This window comes from Ursus arctos, unplaced genomic scaffold, assembly GCF_023065955.2.
Source record: "Ursus arctos isolate Adak ecotype North America unplaced genomic scaffold, UrsArc2.0 scaffold_16, whole genome shotgun sequence".
NCBI lineage: Eukaryota > Metazoa > Chordata > Mammalia > Carnivora > Ursidae > Ursus > Ursus arctos.
In genome coordinates, this window is record NW_026622830.1 from 57,691,666 (window position 1) to 57,704,551 (window position 12,886).

Consider the following 12,886-nt stretch of genomic DNA (forward strand, 5'->3'; position numbering starts at 1 on the left):
ACTGTGACCTTATTTTCCTACAGAGAACGTTTCTCTTTGCTTCTTACGAGGAGGATAACATGATATACCTTTGATTTTGGATTTGGATTACCTCATTGTCTACATTTGTCCAAACTCATCACATGGTTCACTTAACATTTGTGCATTTCCTGATTTATAAATTTTATGTAAAGTACCATAAAGAAATTTTGAACTGTAAGGAAGTGATATGCATGTTGAAATGTTTAGGGGTGAAATGTACTGATGTTTGCAGATTTCTTTGCAATGCATCAAAAATAAAATGGGTTGAAAGAAGGATAAATAGGGGTGGGTTGATAGGTATGTGGTAAGAAAATCTAGCAAATGCTAATGGTAGAATCTAGGCGGCAGTACATGGCATTCACTTTAAAGTATTTCTACTTTATTGTATGTGTGAAAATATTTGTAATACAATTTGGAACAACATTAGACTGGGACAACATTGTACTTTGTCATATTCTTCTTTGTCTTTGTTGATTGTTCTTGAGATACAAGTCAGAATATTTGTTACATTGATATGTTACCTTCTTGTTATAACACAGACTCCTCTATTCTGGAATTTGATATGACATCAATGGAAATATATATATTGCATGAATCCTTGTTACACTAAAGTCTGCCTGTCATTGGATCCTGTAGCGTGAACATTAAGGACAGTATGAAATCTCTGAATCTTGAGATTTCAAGACCTAGAATCATCGCTAACTTACTTTGTAACCTTGGGAAAATATCTCATGTGTTCTGAGCCTCAGCTTAATTTTTCATCTATGGAATGAAAACACTTCTGTAGTATTGAGTTCCTCTCTTTGTGTTTACCCCTCAGTCAGAAATATTCCTTAGAGCTAATACTCAAAAGGCAAATACATTTCTCCTTTACCGTTTTGTTTATATGTTTGGAATCTTACATTAAATCAGAAGTCTTACATGCATATGTGTAAAGAGAGTCTGTAATGTTCAAAAGTTCATGGGGTGCTCTGTGGCTCAGTCAGCTAAAGTCTGACTCTTGGTTTTGGCTCAGGCAGTGATCTCAGCATCATGGTATTGAGCCCCATGTCAGGCTCTGTGCTCAGTGCTGGAGTCTGCTTGCTCTCTCCCTCATCCTCTGCCCTTCCCCTGCTGGGCACATGCTCTCTCTCTCTCTCTCTCTCTCTCAAATAAATGTGAGAAATCGGAAAAAAGAAAGTTCACATCAATGTGCACAGTGCTACAGCTGGCCAGAGGCTCTCTTTCATGTGTTTTCTGCGAGCCGCATTCACTAGCATACCAGTGAGTACAGACACCTGAGTACAGTCTTGACTCATTGGTATGCTGGTGAATGTGGGCTCCCAGAAAGGGATGGTAAGGTGGAAGGGAGGGGCGAAAAAGAAGGAAGGAAGAGAAAGACAAAGGGGAAGAAAAAAGAAAGGCTCCAATTATTAGCATTTGCCAACTTCTGTGGTGTAAATAATCCTTCTGTCACCAGCATGACATCCCTGCACATGGAGTTAGGCGGAGGAGTGACAGTTGGCTGCAGCTGGCTGCAGTAGTCTGTCTGTTGTCTTATACTCAATTTCTAATTCATTGGGTTGTATAACTGTTATGGTTTATATAGCCACTTAAAGTATCTGTGTAGGCGTGCATGTTGGCTATTTTTGTGAAAAAAATATTCAGAATACAGAAGTTATTTTTAAATTGCATGACATTTTCTGGCCCAATTGAAAATGCCTTTTCTCTTCAGCAAGTTTGGTGTGCACAAAAATATCTGGCTCCGTATGTTTCAGAGGAAAGTCTGAACTTGGTGGTGGTGATTAGAAATGTCTGTTATGCGTCTGTTACAGTGATCTGAGCAGGTGTGGAGTTAAAGGGAGTCTTCTCTTTTTATTTTAGGCATTTTTGTTGCCTTCCTGTGACATCGCTGTAACAAGGAAGGTAGTTCCAGTGTACAGAAAGTGGATTCTCCAGGACAAACCTGTGTTCATGGAAGAACCAGATAAAAAAGAAGCTGCCCTAGAAGATGCTGAAAAATTAGGATTTTCAGAGACTGACAGCAAAGAGGTAATACGTTGTCGCTTGTTTCAGCTGGGAGTACACGTATTTTAGCAAAGTCTACCCGATCGGGCGAGGGTGCCAGTCAGTGGGGCACAGGCCGGCGGGGCTCTTTTATCGTAGTTGCTTCTCTCCAGTTGCTGAGTTCCGTGAGGACCTGCTTCAGTGAGGCTGCTTCTGGGCTGTCTTCAGGATCATTGGTCACCTCCTTCCCCTCCGGCTAGGTCCGGCTGTGCATGGCAGCTTTGTCATTCACTGTGGCGGCAGAGTTGTTTTATGAACCATTGTATGTTCACACGTCTGCGTGTGAGACTAAAAATGTCACTGCCGTATTGGTATTGACATGTTTAAACAAATAGCATTTGAGAAACTAAATTTAGAATGTTTTGGCAGTCTTGTCTTGTGCAGTGGCCTGCCCAGAGCAGCCGAAAGGACTAACCCAATAATGAGTGCTATCTCTTCTCTTAAGAAGCCTCACTTCAGGGCTGGGTGCTGTCCTCAGAGTGAGTGCTGCTGGAATGGAACTTTTCGTCCTGGTTAGGTAAAGCTAGAGGCTGGATAAACCTAAAACGACACAGTGGGATCTCTTCCTGAAACAAAATATCTGTCATATTTCTATTTCTGGCATGCTGTTTTGAAACTAGTCTGAGAAATTATTTTTTTTAAGATTTTTATTTATTTATGTGACAGAGAGACAGCCAGCGAGAGAGGGAACATAGCAGGGGAGTGTGAGAAGAAGAAGCAGGCTCCCAGCGGAGGAGCCCGATGTGGGACTCGATCCCGGAACACCGGGATCACGCCCTGAACCGAAGGCAGACGCTTAAGCACTGTGCTACCCAGGCGCCCCTGAGAAATTATTTCTAAAAGTGGGTGTTGCAGCAATTAACAACAAACATTTAAGACTATTTGTAATCAAAGGCATATCACTTTTAAATATCTGTATTAATTCCATAATTTTTGATTTTTTAATATTGGTGAAATCATTTTAATAACTGGTCATGAGGTCAAAATGAATAGATAAGCAAATGGAATTTATCACACATTTTAAAGGTCTGTTTTAGAGACTCATTCAGTCACTGGACCTGCGTTTATTTCTTCAGCACATACTAAACACTAGGCACTGTTTGAGGTGCTGGAGGTGGTGAACAAAATGGAAAAAAGACTCGCCCTTCTAAAACCTCTATTCTCATGAATTTTGGTGAGTGTAAGGAATTAAATATGTGAACATGTACTTCTTCCCCCTCCGTTAACTGGTTTTTATCTTCTAAAGACCTCATCTGACGGTTCTCGTCATAAGCGATCTTCCAGTTGGGGACGAACATACTCCTTCACGAGTGCAGTGAGCAGAGGATGTGTGACGCAAGAAGAAAATAAGAACGGGAAAGCCAGGGCCCAGGCTATGCTGCAGGTACGTGGCTGCCCGGAAACATAAAGACCTCTGGTTTGAGTCCATTTGAACATTTTGTTTATTGTGATAGCATCATTAAAGTACGGGGATATTTGTATCTACCTGTCAGTAAACAGCTCTTAAGTTCTCATTCTGAGTTTTCTTCCTGACCGCTCATCTTCAGTTTGTAAAGATTCTTTTCTAGTCGAAGGAGACCTATGAGCTGGTTGCAGTTTTTGAGAGGGATTATTACGCAGTGAATGTGAAATGACTGAGATCTAAATCTTAAAAATCATGTCCTGAACACATATGGGGAGTTAGTCCGTCATCTGGACTCTAATTTGCAAGACAAGCATGGTGATTCTATAATCCCATAAAGAATATTCTTCTTAAAAATTGCCTGTTTGATGATAAATGCTCTACTTTTTAAATCTTTATCTGTATGAGTATTTAAATAGAACCAGTGCCATTTGGGAACATTGGAAAGAACAACTTTGGCTGATCACTTAATCTTCCCAGACCTCAGGATTTTACCTCAAAAATGGGGATTGGGAGATTGATTACCTCTTGGCTCCCATCTAGGTGGAAGGTTGTTAGGTCTCTAAGTGAAAACACAGAATGCCTCTTTTTCCCCTGCTCCCTGGCGCCCACCTTCTACCCCATATCCACCTGAGGTAGCATAGGCATAGCTTGCCTGTTGCCCAATTTTCAATGACATGCTTTTGTCATCCATCTCTCAGTAGGATTCCTTGTCATGGTATCCTTTTTGCTTTCAGGTTCATTAGCAGTTTAATACTCCGTAACTATTGAATCTTCTCATTTTTCAGTGAAAATCAGCAAATAATTTGAAATCAACTTGAAACAAAATGAAGATGATTTTACTTGAGTAGCTTCAAAGAACTCCGGTGCCAGTTGTTAGGAAAATCTGTGCCCTCACCAGAGAAGTGCATGCCGGAGTCCCTAGCCTGTGTCCCTTGGTATTCCTTGTCCTCCAAGTGGATTGCCATATGCCATCCTCAGCCATCCCACTGCCAGTATCTCCCTAGGTTCAGGAGAGTGTTAATTTGTTTTCTGAAAGGATGAGTTACATCAACTTGGCCAAACCAAGAAAAAATATTTTCCACTTGATTGTAGCACAACAGTGTTCAAAAATGTTTAGTTTGGATTCTAATAGCCGTGTTTGTTCTCTTTGTATCCAGTATCTTTGGTCCTTTCCTTGGTTCATTAGGAAAAAGTGGCCAAGTACAGGTTGAATAAGCTAGTACTCTTCTCCAGTTGCTGTTGAGAGGTACAATTTGGACGTATTAATTTTTTTTTAATTTTTACCTTAACCAGTACTGACATGGTAGTAAGAAAGATTCATGGAGTTGGCATTTTGATCTTTTTTAAAAAAGAAAATGAGCGGAGAATATAATATATGAAGACTCCTCACTTTTACTTGGGAGTATGCAAAGTTTCCAATTCACATCAAGAAACAAAATACCTTGAGTGAAAGATCTGTCTTGCAGCAGATCGTCTATGCCATACGTCTTCCAAAAACATGGCCGCGAGGGGCAGCTGGGTGGCTCAGTCGGTTAAGCCTCCGACTCTTGATCTCTCAGCTCAGGTCTTGATCTCAGTCAGAGTAGTAAAAAAATAAAGTGGCCACTAAAATTATACTACCACTGCTAGAGTTGGTTAGTCAAAAAGTTCTTTGTTTTCCTTTTTCCCACTTGAAATCTAGGAAAGTCTTCACAATTGCTGTTATCATCTGTTACCAATTATTACAGTGCTTATTTAGTAATTCTTTCTAGAAAAGTAGGCCCTGACACCTTTTTAATCTTGCACAAGATAATCTTAGAGGCTGTCAATATTTAAATTCATCCACTTGACTTTTGAGCATGTTTATTTTAATTTCTTCAGTCCGTTTGTGCATCTATTTTAAGATGTTGTGTTGATAGATTTCATTCCCAGGTGAGCCAGAGAATTCTGTTTGTTCCCAGATCCTTTGAATTTGTACTGCTGAACACAAGGGAGACTTAAGAAGGCATAGGATCTAGGTAGATGGTACCCATCCACCTTCATTACCAGACTGACAACTCAGTCTCCTAAACTGAAGGGTCACTGGTGTCGTCTGTGTCAGTAGTAACACAGTGGTAACTTTACTGTAGTGCCCCTAAGCAGTCACTTACGACTACGTAATAGGCCACATCTGTGCGTCTCACCATTTTCTACTGAAACACCCCTGACAGGAATGGACAGTGAACTTGTACCCCAAAGGTCTGAGGTAGAGTGTAGAGCTGTTGGCTGGTCATCTAAGTTTTTTTAAATCTGATTTTATCTCAAGAATTCACTTAGGTTTTATATCCTACTGCCTAATATCGTTCTCCTAGTCAAGGTATATGCACCTGGAAGCTCTGTACTGTTGACCATGTGGCCTTGCCGGTTTCCTGCCTCCCTACAGCTACTAGAGATCTGCGCCCGTGTTGGGTGGTGCTGGCCGTGCTTCCTACCTGCAAAGTTCATGTGCTGGGAGATTCCACAGCAATCAGATGGTTTTTCCCAGCCACTGTCTGACCACTGCTCCTCTTCCTCTCCCCGTCCCCGACCCCAAAATTTCTCACCCAGAAGCAGTGATCCTATCTTACTGTTTTCCCCTTTTCTTTTGAGGTAATGTAAAAAGAAGTCTTCAGAAACTTTTCTGATTCATAAATTTTCTAAAGTTGCACTATTAATTTGTATTAATAATTTTTTTTCTAGGAAAGGTCTTTCAAGTGTGTCAGGTGATTCTAAGAGAAGCATTTTAAAAAATCTTGAGTATGTGTTGGTACCACTTGCCTTAGTTGAAATAACTCAAAGGTGATTGTTTAGTAGAGGGAAATTAATATCATTATCTTTAAGAAAAATTTGTTCAGATTTATGTGTTTAGTTACATTTATATGTTTAATGTAAAATTTGTTGATTTCAAGGTATTTTTGATAAATGCAACAAACGTCTTTTTGTTGGAACCATGTCCTGAAGTTCCCATGCTCTTAAGAGAACCAGCTGATGCCTGTAAAGCTGTTTTGATTATTTGTAGGCGCATGATAATGGAGCTTACAATGAATAAAAAGACATGGTAAGTTTATTTCAAATTCATTAATACTGTAAAACAGATGTTTCTCTTTTTCAACATAATAATTAGAACATCAAAGCCTCCACTTACTGATGGCTTTACAAAGTGAACAGTAAGATGATAATCAATCTTCTGTAACAGTTTCTGTGAATTATGAAGAAGGTAAGTATCTAGCACTTTGATAGTTTATTTTTATTATTGGCTTTAAAAATGTTACTGAATGAAAAGTAGTCATATTACTTAATAGTAGATTTTTCCATTTTAAATTGTCATCAGACTGCTTTGTGGAAAAGCAATGTAACTGGTGTTTTCTATCATTCTTCATAAGCCCAGGAGAGGTTGTTAATTGCTCTGAAATGCTGTTAACTGATTTTTATTGCTTCCAATTTGAAGCTTTAAATTCACTTTGGAAAACCAATTATCTGAAATGACAGACTGTCAGAATGACCGAATAATAGTACCGTCAAACATATAGTGGCGCCATGAAAATGTGCTTATGCGAAATGTTTTCATTTTTCTCCTTTGTTTTTGTTTGGTGTCTCTGTGTTTATAATACCCCTGAAAGTACACAGTGCTGTGGGTTTTTCCCATGCCCCCGTCCCATGATGAGCGCATCACTCCAGCTTAGGAGGTGCTTTCAGACATTCTCAGCAACGGAGACCTCAGAGCCACTCTGTAACCCTCTTTCTTCATGCCCCTCAGTTCTGGTTGTAAAATGCCTCTCCAGCCTGTCCTTTACGTGTTCCTCCCACCCATCGCTGCCCTGGGGCGGCCTGGCTGGGTCAGCCCTGCTGTCAGTGGGCTTTGGCCTCTGTGCTCAGTGCTCAGGGCTGCTGCAGACCAGCTCTGGTGGCCGCTTCCCTCCTGGAAGTCCTCAGTGGGGCCCCGTTACCACACCTGTGTTCTGGATGCTTTTTCTCGATGTCCTTGAGTCAGCACTAAAGGGAAAGCTCTGTGTGCACCTGGTGGAAAGCATAGAAATGAGGCAGGACTGACCTGGCAGGGGCCCCTAGGGCTGTGGAGTCCAGCCTTTTCCTTTCTCCCATGAAGGGAGGGTGGGCCCAAAGGAATCCCATCAGGTAGCAAGTTCACTGGTACAGAAACCACAGGAATCAAAATGATTATTTTAGGATGTAAATTCCAGGGGTGCCTGGGTGGATCAGTCGTTGGGCATCTGCCTTCAGCTCAGGGCGTGATCCCGGTGTTCAGGGATCAAGCCCCGCATCAGGCATCTCTGATGGGAGCCTGCTTCTTCCTCTTCCACTCCCCCTGCTTGTGTTCCCTCTCTCGCTGGCTGTCTCTCTCTCTCTCTGTCAAATACATAAATAAAATCTTAAAAAAAAAAAAAAGAAGTAGAATAGTTGTTGTACCGAGAGTTTTGTCTTCTCCCAAGTTACAGCCAGGACTAGCTGCAGACACCAGAGGATTTTGAACCAGTAGCTTTGTTCATGATAATAGCTGATTTCTCCATAGCTCAGATCCTGGTTACAGTTGATCAAATAAATTTTGAGACGCTAAAAGAAAATCAAGATCAAGTGCTTTTTATTTTAAAGTTCATTTTATTCCTAGTAATTTAAAATATTTTGTTAAAACTCATTCTTCTTCCAAATGAGGGTGATTCAGTTCTCTTGTTGGCTAGTTGGTTTTAGACGCTCATGGTGGCGTGGATCCGAGCAAACCTGTGTGTGTACATTTCTCGAGAGCTCTGGGATGACTTCCTCGGTGTGCTGTCCTCCCTCATGGAATGGGAAGAACTCATAAACGAGTGGGCCAACGTCATGGACTCCTAGACAGCAGTGCTGGCGAGAACTGCTTACGGAGTTGAGATGACAAACCTACCTCTAGACAAACTAAGTGAACAAAAGGAAAAGAAGCAGCGAGACAAAGGTACTTCTACTCTTACAGAGGAATACCAGATGTCTGAGATGGAGGCGGAGTGTGTCTATACATATAGGCAATTAATGCATGGAATTTTGGAATAAACCATACAGGCCGTGTCTTTTTAATGGTGGTGTTGGATGGTGTTTCATAGCACTCTGTCCTCGTAGTAAGGATGATGAATTTATGAAGGGGCTGTGGAGGAAGAAAGAAGATGAAGGGGAGTAGCAGTAGTAGCAACAGGAATAATAATAATGGCTCGTGCTTGTATGTATTCTCTCTCTTCACCCTCTTGGTAACTTCTGAGTTACTATCCAGGTATCACAGACAGAAACTGAAGTACAGAGAGTCCATGGTGATGGGCTCACTCAAGGTACCTAGCTGAGAAGTGGGAAAGCCAGAAATCGAAGCTGGGCAAGTCCAGCTCCAGGCACCACACTAGAAAGACGTATTCCAGTGCCTGCTTAGGCAAGGTAGAAAAATTCTGAGTGTTTCAGATGGGAGTCATTTTGGCTTTTTTTGTTTCTAGATAAAAGTTGTTTTGAGACCTCGAGTCAGATCAAGGTGGAAAACATCAGTGGTGGTTTCTACTGGGGACAACAGTTTGTCTTCATTACTGTTTTAAGGCTGTGACACAGTCTTGGGATTAATTCCCTTGTACTCCAATTTATTGTGTAAAGATTTTGAGGCAGTTCATAGAAGTACCTATAATACAATAGATAAAATGGGTAAGGACACTGGGGCAAATTTAAAGGGAGCGGAGTTGCCGGAGTGGTTAAGATGCCAGAATGCATGCCAGAGAGCCCCGTGTGCTTGCTAGGGAGGGAGAAGGGGAGCAAGCTTAGATGTGACTCTGATCTTCACAGGGTTACAGCAGAGGATCACAGATTACAAATGGGGAACATCGACAGCTTAGGTGATACATAGCTTTTCTTGGTCCTAAAACTTGGGAGGAGTTTCTTCTCCCAAGATGCATAAAGTATACATTGCTTGCTTTGGGTAGACTATAGCCTCAACAATAGCCTTATTATAGACTGTATCAGCTTTTCCTGTGTGACAGATCACCCCAAAACATAGTGACTTAAAGGAACAGCCAGTTGTTTAAATCATGATTTTATGAGTTGGCAGTTTGGGTTGGACACAGTTGGGCAGTTCTGCTGGATTCCCTCCTGTGTTTGTAGTCAGCTAGGCTGTCAAATAATCAGCCAGGCAGCCCTAGGGTTGGCCAGCTGTCAGCTGGGGCAGTGATGGGGGGACTTGGCCACATACCTTTTATTGCCCAGCAGGCCAGCTCAGGCTTTTTTGGTGAGGTTTTAGGTTTCCAGGAGCAGCAACAGGGCAAGCCCAGATTTTCCAACGCATTTCAAATCTCTGCTTGCTCATTTTGCTAGCAAAGCAAGTCATGTGATGAAGCCCAGGGTCATTGTGGGAGAGGCCCACAGAGGATGTGGATGTGGGGAGGTGTGAACCAATTATGGTGATTACTTAACCATATAAACATGTCATTAATGGGACTGATTCTTATAATATCTTCGCTGCAGTCTGTGAGTGGCTGTATTTATTTATAGGAAGGTAAACAATCTGAAAAACAGTTTATGGAATGATACAGAATGAATTCAATTATGTAATTAATGCCTTTGGCAAATATTTCCGATTGATCTATCATCTTGCTTATGAGGAGATAATGCTAAGTGAAATAAGTCAAGCAGAGAAAGACAATTATCATATGGTTTCTCTCATCTATGGAACATAAGAACTAGGAAAATCGGTAGGGGAAGAAAGGGATAAAGAAAGGGGGGTGATCAGAAGGGGGAATGAAGCATGAGAGACTATGAACTCTGAGAAACAAACTGAGGGCTACAGAGGGGAGGGGGGTGGGGGAATGGGATGGGCTGGTGATGGGTAGTAAGGAGGGCACGTATTGCATGGTGCACTGGGTGTTATGCGCAACTAATGAATCATCGAACTTTGCATCAAAAACCAGGGATGTGCTGTATGGTGACTAACATAATATATTTTTAAAAAAATTTTTTTTAATTAAAAATAAAAATGAATTCAAATGTTCATTATAAAAATACTTGCCTTCTAAGCACTGGATTTGTGGAAACAAAATATACTCTCAGGAACCTGGGTGTGAAAACGACCCATAGGTGGCAGCCACCAGCACATTACCTGTGCAGAAATCTCTGTCTCGGTCTCTTATCTCCTGTATTTCTCTTGGACCCTTGACCACTCATTTGAAATACTTGACCAGAGCTCTAGGAGAGGAAAGCAGAGAAGTGATACCTAATTTTGCAACAAGAGAAGCTGCCGATTATATACAGTTGGATTTATGAAATCTGCTGAGTAACACAGGCTGTGCAATGAATGATAAGGAAGTCAGCCTTTAGATTATTTTTCTTGTCTTATCCTTTATCAGGCTGTGTTCTATTCTCCGAAAGGAGCCACCGTGGGGAGATCCTGTTCTCTCAGCTGGCGGAGCCACCCGGATGTGGCCGAGCCAGTGCGATCGAGGAGCGCCACCACATCTGGGGCACCGGGAGCTGAGAAAGCAAGAAATATTGTTCGCCAGGATACAACTGGTAAACGTTTATTTAAGTGCTTCTGTGAGGTCCAGTTGCTATCTAAGATGGATTTATAGGAATAAAATGTTTTAAAAGCTTTAAAATTCGACTCAGAACATAAATACATGGCCTTTTATTAAGTAGGATGTTTCCGTATCTTTTAATTGTCTCTTCTGTTCTCTTCAAATCTGTTTTTGATACTTATTTCTGAATCATTCATTGTGAAAAAGAACTTGAGCTGTCACTACTGAGTGAGATATATGTGCAAAACAGAGAAAATAGATATTTTGTTAGAAGCCTAAAACAAATAGATTCTCAGTAATCGCACAGCTGCATCATGTTGTTGAGCAGCGTGAATCTTAGTGTGGCGCTGTTCCAACACAGAAAAAGAGAATAGTGCACATAGTTTGCAGGACTGGAGGGGGATATTGAAGTGCCTTGCTTCTGTTGGGAAGTGGAGCTTTACATGCCTGGGGCTGTTGTCCTTCTACCCTGTTCCCTCAGTGAAAAACAATGGAATGAAATCCACGGTCTCCACCCAGGCTCAGGCCAGATTCTCAGCTCCCTGAGGTCCAGCTCTGACCTGTGACCCCTACGTAGGACATGAGTCTTGCATGGGAAATGGCTGGGTGAACCAAGGTCCCCCTGTTCTCTAGGAGCTGTTCAAGAAGCTGCTGCCCCATCAGTGCCTGGGCTCCATCTGGTCCAAGCACAACAAGCCTGGCAGTGAGCACCTGGCACCCACAGTCCGGGCCACTGTCGCCCAGTTCAACGGTGTGGCCAAGTGTGTCATCACCACCTGCCTTGGCAACCCAAGCATGACAGCCCGGGACAGGGCCATGGTGGTGGAGCACTGGATCAAGGTGGCCAAGGTATGCAACGGGAAGCCCAGCCGAGGTGCTCTCCTGAGTCTCGGGCACTGCTCTTCCCTTGATCAGGTCTCAGAGTGGAAGGCCCTGGTCTTTGCCCTAGGGACTGTGCAGTCCCTAGGCTCTTCCGTCCAGGGATATGCTGACCTCGCCTTGCATGGCCCTATGCTGGGATGCTCCGTTTCTGCCTGGCTCCTTCCTTGGAGTGAGGTAAAATCCTCCTCCTCCTCTGGGCCTCACGTGTGCCCTCCGGCAGGTCCCTGGACAGCGGCTTCCTCCAGCAGGAGCGCCTTCCCCTGAGGGGGACTGAAACTTGAGAGCCAATCAGGTGCTGGCTCCTCACATGACAGCCCATTCTCTTCCCTCCCCAGGCCTGTCAAACCCTGAGGAACTACTCCTCCTTACATGCCATCCTCTCGGCTCTGCAGAGTGTCTCCATTCACCGCCTCGAGAACACGTGGGGGAAGGTTTCCAGGTGAGTAGGCCTCTCTCCATGGAGGGACCAGGATGGACGAGGGAGCTCCCAGAGGCTTGTCCTCTTCCCCCTCAGGCAGCTTGGACCTTCTGGGAGGCGGCAAACCCCGACCACAGGACCTGGGCTGGTGGGTGCGTCTCTCAGCCTTCCTGGTGAAGAGGCCACCATGCCTCCCGCTTTAGAAATCAGTTTTGCCAAATGTCCCACACGGGGCTGAGCTGCATTAAATCTCTTCACGTGTTTCCTTGACAGCCACTAAGCTCTCTGCCCATTTGAACCCCAAATTGACCCAAACAGTGTTTCTCAATGAATATGGGAAGGGAGGCCCAGGACGAGCCACATGTGAGCTCCCTCCCATGTCCTACAAAGACCTTAGTGCTCAGAGGATCCCAGAAGAAACCCTCAACCAGGCAGGTTGACACTTTGGGGTTCTCAAAGAAAAGGCACTCGCACTCAACCCTGCCACATTATTCGTCCATTGATCGTGCCTCCCTTGCCTCTCTTCAGGAAGCCATTGAGGATCTTTCAAAAGCTGTGCAGCAAGGACACCGCACAGGGCAGGAACCTACTCATCAA

The 12,886-nt window shown here is 43.2% G+C and overlaps 1 protein-coding gene across 13 annotated transcripts in view; it reads right to left on the reverse strand.

Moving 5' to 3' along the window:
• Positions 1–12,886, reverse strand: part of LOC125282996 (ral guanine nucleotide dissociation stimulator-like) — a 601,545-nt gene that overhangs the window by 512,258 nt on the left and 76,401 nt on the right. The gene's annotated exons all lie outside the window — the stretch shown is intronic.